This window comes from Lygodium microphyllum, chromosome 22, assembly GCF_053477565.2.
Source record: "Lygodium microphyllum isolate KBCC chromosome 22, Lygodium_microphyllum_v1.1.10, whole genome shotgun sequence".
NCBI classification, from domain to species: Eukaryota; Viridiplantae; Streptophyta; class Polypodiopsida; order Schizaeales; family Lygodiaceae; genus Lygodium; species Lygodium microphyllum.
The window spans coordinates 82,212,273-82,218,272 of NC_141156.1; positions in this window are offsets into that span (position 1 = coordinate 82,212,273).

Here is a 6,000-nt window from a genome sequence, read left to right on the forward strand (position 1 = left end):
TTGTGAAACTCTGGCCCAAAGACTTTCAATGGATCTCAAGAGATCTAGAGAAGCTATATGAGTTCCCACCAATAATGAAGAAGTTTCTAATACTAAAGTTCAACTTGAAGTTGAGGCACACCCCAACGATGTCCTTGAACCCACGCAACCCGAAGAGAAGGTTATTCCACAACCACTTGAGGTTGTAGTCATGCCTCACAAATAATGATAGATGGTTGGGGGATGATAATCATGTTTGGCATAAAAGTTAAGAATCATTTTTAAAATTTTGAGAATTATTCTATATGATTGTTCATACTTATTTCATGACAATTAAAAGAACGAAATTGAGATGGTAGAAAAAAGACATAAGACAAGTCTCTTTGCTCCATAAAGTTATATGTGAGAGTAAATTACTTGATTAGAAGTTAGAAAACACTATAACAACTTAGAATATCTTATTTTCTTTTTAGGAAAAGAATAGGGGATTGAAAATGATAGTTTTTATGCATCACATATGATAAAGTGTTCTAAAATAATGTATCTATGGTCATGATCGTCCTTATTTTTGAGGAATGTTGGAATATGTATCTTATGGCTTCATGCTTGTTATAGCCAGATGAATTGTGGATTATGGTGGTTCAAGATATTGGGATCCCCGGTCCAATGTTGCTTAGCATTCAAAGAAAAGCCAAAAAACTCACATGAGGGTGGGGCTCCTATGCTCCTAAGGGAGGTAGGTGTTTTTGTTTTTTTATATCACTCAAGTACTTGAGAGGATAAAGGACCAAGATATAAGTACCCCTATTATGTAGGACAACTTTGGAGTCTCAAGGAAGCTTAGCAATACATTAAGCCAATAGATTTTCCATTGTCCGCAATAAAAGGAGTGCAATCACATCCAGCTCCTTATTTAAAAGAAAAGATAAGTGATGTTTTAGTTAGTTTTGAAGATTTTATAAAAAGAAAAATAAAGAAAAGTGATTGGCGAAATCGCGTGCCGCCATTGCAGTCTATAGGCAGTAGACAACACTTCGAACAGAGAAAAGAAGGAGTGAATTGAGAGCTTTCTAAGCAAGTGTTTTGGAGTTTTACCCCCCTTTCGCAGCCCCAATGGAACCATCAGATTTATGATATGAGCATCAGATTACTAATCTTTCCAAGATCCCCCTCCACAAAGAGCTCCACTTCTTAACCACAAGCCCTCTTATCTAATTCACTATAAATATGAGGCATGGAGAGGCATAAGGGAGCATAAGAAAACCCCGAGAGGTTGTGAGAGGTAGAGAGAAGGATACCCCTCCAAGAGAGAGAGAGAGAGAGAGAGAGAGAGAGAGAGAGAGGCTGCAAGGAAGAGAGCTCAATTCCCTCTATTTCGATTCTCGACTCACCTATCTTCTCTTACACTCTCCCATCTTGAATCTATTTTGCCTTCTTAATCTCTTGAGTGTACTTCTAGACGATGGCCCCCAAGCGAAGAATATCACATGTGGATGGCAATCCCATAACCAACAACGAAGCTTTAGACGAAGGCATCATCGTCAATTCAATTGCGGTACCGGTCATAAGTAATGTATTTCCAAATTGATAGATGCTTGTTTTGATTCTCGTATGAGATACGTTAGACCCCATACTATGATGCACGAGTATAGGTCATCGGAAGGGATACATTTTATCTCACGTATTTAAAAGATTGAGCTTGCAAAGTGCATGTATTAAGGAAAGTTAATTACACCTAGTTGTATGTGACTTGTTCGTTGATAGAGTAATTACAAGGAGGAATCAATCAAGGGTTATGAATGACATAATCATGACATTAAAAATTATGCATATAAGTGTTAAGTAAATTTTACATAGAATCACTCTTTGATTCCAAGGGGAAGAGCGGATATGTGATGAAAATACTATCGTAACTATTCTTGTATTGTTTGTGAAGAATACAATTGGTTTTTTTAATTGGTTGATCGAATAACATCTTAAATGCTTTTACATTCAACTAGTTGTTAGTTTGTTGTTTGGATGATTGTTCCAAGTGCTTGTGATTTATGCTAAATGCATGGCAAGGGTCTGTAATGACAAGTTGCCATGGGAATAAATGAATATTTTCTTAGAAAATGATATTAGGACTGAATGCCTTGTTGTATTGGATTCTTAAAGGATTCAATTAAGGAAGGATATATTGCACGGTGGATCACATTCATGATTGCACCATGGATTAACCGGAGAGGGCACTGCTCGATTCATGGGCCGAAGGTCAAGTGGTGAAAAGGCCAATCACCGGAATGATGTTTTGCTCCTAGACAGCTTATGGGTCAGTTTGAGCTCTGGACATCTCTTGCTAGGTCTAGAATGGAGTTGAAGACCTCCGTGGCCCCCAACGTCTAGGTACGTTGGGAGATCCTATTCTTGATAAAGGATTGAGTTTGTGGTGCCATGAGATTTGGACCAGTTACTTCTATAGGGCAGAAGGGATAATTCTGTTGGACAGAAGGGATACATAATTTCTCCTATATGGACGGGAGACAAAGATTAATTTGAAGATAAGTTAATGAACTTGTTTGAACTTGTTTGTCAATAGATTGCTTGCTCTGTTTTCATATCTGTGCTATAAGTTATTCGAACGAACCTTGTTCCCTAAAAGGCTTAATTAATGAAGCTGACCTTAAATGTCACACATAAATGTGGTAAGACCTAATTAGAAAACTAAAGCTACTGAGGGAAATGGGTGGGCGGAAACCCCAACAGGCCCCTCTTACGGCATGGTGGTCCCAGAGAATTGGAAGGCTTCTCACAAGGTTTTACTGTCTTTGACCTTAGAAATTGTTAGGATAGAACACTGGTTCATGCCGTTTTAGGGGACCGGAATGGGACTATGCCCTACGGACAGAGAGGTCGAGCAGCGCATCCCTCTCGTTTCCCATTCTTTTTGAACCAAGTGCAGCATGGGTCTGCTTCGGTTTGGATATCTCTGCGTAAATTAGGATGTCTAAGATCCGACGGTAGAATGCTGATAGGAGACCTTGGTCACTAGGAGGCCAAATTTCAGATCGATCCTAGTAGGTTTTGGCCGTGAATGTTCCCTTGCAAGGCGGATTCGGGAAACCCTAGGTGACAAAACTCGAAACATTCCATGGGAGTACCGGGCAACGACACTTAGATTCGTTTTTCGATAGACCGCTAAAAGCATGCCTGGATAGCCGATGGGCGGGCATCTTATTTAACTCTTGACTACATAATAGTTTACACACAAGACATTTTCAAAATCCAAAGATATCCTTTCTTACCATCAATTTATAGAGCCCTAGAAATATATTAAAAATCTCCTTATTTTATAAATGTGTTGTTACACTAAGTCTATGATGAGAAATCTATCGTGTTTTTTTCTTTTAAATTTATAAAGATTACCTTATTGAGATGATAAGCTTAACACGTTGCGGACATTGAGGATGGACCGCCTGGTTAGATGGGTTTTCACATTTACATTTAGCACATTAATGGTTATTATGATCCTCACATGACCATTGAATTATTATATTGAGTTTGTTGCACCTACCTACAACTGGCATAGATATATTGCCAGTTGATTAGTATAGTTAGCTATGCACTGTTCAATTTAGTAGATTACTTTTTTTTAATGCTATATCTTATCTATACTTTATGTACATTGTATTGTATGAAAAAGAAAAATAAAAAACTAATAAGAAAATATTTTAGTATCCATCTTTCCTCTTGTATGCTTGAGTGAGCTTCCTCTTGTATGTATGGTATGTGTTTGGTGCAATAGCTCAAGCAAGTCCTCCCCCCTCCCTTCCCCCCCGTCCCACACGATTCGTGACATGGTATTAGAGTAGGGCCATTGAGAGAGATTTTTTTAAAGACTGAAGTGAAGGAAAAGAAACAAAGATTCGAGCAAGCAAGCAATGGGTAAGAAGCTCTCCCATTTTTTCACTCTTTCTCTTAGATAGTGCTTGTGGAGGCACAAAAAATAGAGCAGAGTATAAATCTGAGATTGCTATGAGATTTCGTATGCAAGTAGAGCATTGTATATTTTTCAAATAAGTTCTTTGTGGATTTTTCGACAACTTTTTTAGTCATCTGAGGCCATTTTATGCCTCGTTTTAAACCAGTAAGATTATTGATAGTAGTTTCAGGAATATTGCAAGTTTGGTTGTATTGATCGAAAGATAGTGCATTGGTTATATTTTGAATTTGTAACTTTTGAGGTGTTTGGTTGGAAGTAAATACAAGTTTTGGGCTACAAATTACATGTATTGTTAAGTAGTTAGTGAAAAAGGTTGCTTTGTGTATTGTTGTATACTTGTAAAAAGCTATAGGAAGACTTGGTATTTTTAATCAATTTTGTGATAATGGCAGATAATAGTGAAAATATCATAATTGAAAAGTTAGATAAGAATAACTACCCATCACGGTAGTTTCATGTTTGAAACTTTCTTATTGGAAAATGCCTCTATGAGTTTGTTTTAGGTGAAGAAAAGAAGCTAGAGCTAACTAATCTTGTGATTGCAGAAGGATTAAACACATGGAAAGAATGGAATGAAGAAGACAAAAAGATAATATACTGACTATTTGTAATCATTGATAAGACTATGTTTGAGCATATAAAAAATATAGAAATTTTATATACAGCTTGGACAATATTTGAGAATATATTATTTAGTAAACACAAAGGCATGAAAGATTCAACTCAAGCAATAGTTGAATACTTTGAAGAAAGGAAATATATTTGTAAATGAGTATATTTTAAAAGTGAAAAGCATTCCAGATGCCTTAGTAGCTATTGATGCAGTACATGATGACGATGATTTGATTGTATCTACTTTAGGTAGACTTAATCATGAGAAGGCTTGAAAATCCTTTGTCACTTTTGTGTATGTACTGAAGCCATTTTTAGTTTTTGATGAGTTGGTCTTTCTCATGATCATTGAAAAGACCAACATACAAGGTGAATCACTGAAAGAAGTTGTGAATAGGTTCAAGCATTTTATTGAAGTTTAAGAAGGGGAGGTGGTAGATCCTCTTCAAGAGATTGTAATATGGGATATGCTAGTGATAACTAGCAAAATATGTTAAGTTAGTAGTTTGGTGAAATGTAGGTTTTCGAAGGCTGTGGAAACTTTAAAGATAGGGTGTTAAGGAGAGGTCTGGAGAGAGAGAAAGAGGAGAGAGAAGATTGTAGAAGAGAGAGAAGAAGAGGCGTAGAAGAAAGAGAGAGTGACAAGGAAAGAGAAAGACTAGAAAAGGAGAGAGAAGGTAGCCATGGAACCTAAGAAACAAAGAAGATGAAGGAGACTTGAGAGAGACAAGATGGAGACTTGTATTATGTCAAAAATTGGCTACAAAATGATTGCTACCTTCACCTTCTATACTTGCCTCTACGTACCCTATTTTCCATCTCTTGCATTCCATCCCCACTTAAAAGAAGTTTTTGTCCTAAAAAACATTGGTGAATTTCTTACAATGGTTGAATGTAAAAGAAGTGGTGAATGGATTCTGCCAAGTCACTTAGAGGTGCTAAAAAATCAGTTGAAGCTCTTTTAGTATTAAATTTCTTCTGTTCAGAAAAAGAACTAATATGTACTAAGTAATGGATGGAATAAAAAGTGAAAAAGAAAATAGACTATATGGACATCTAGTTGAAATGATAAAACTGAGAACTAGACCACCATAACTCTAAGCAAAGACACATGCAAACAATGGGCAGCTTGTTGTCTACTATAGACCATGCTGTAGTGAAATTGAGATATCTTTTGATGGGCACATCCAAATCAAGTGCGCTATTAATCAAAAGAAAGCACATTGAGTAAACTTTCAGCGCATATAGGTATGACTCCTCTATAATCAAAGCAGAATTAAAACTAATCCGAGCTTTCTATTAATTGTTTGCAGTAGTAGAATAAGAGTAAAATGACTAGTCTTCCGCCAAATAATCCTATGAAAGAAACATTTGGATTCCAATATGGATATTAGCCTAATTAAGGTGCAAAATCCTTCCCATGATCT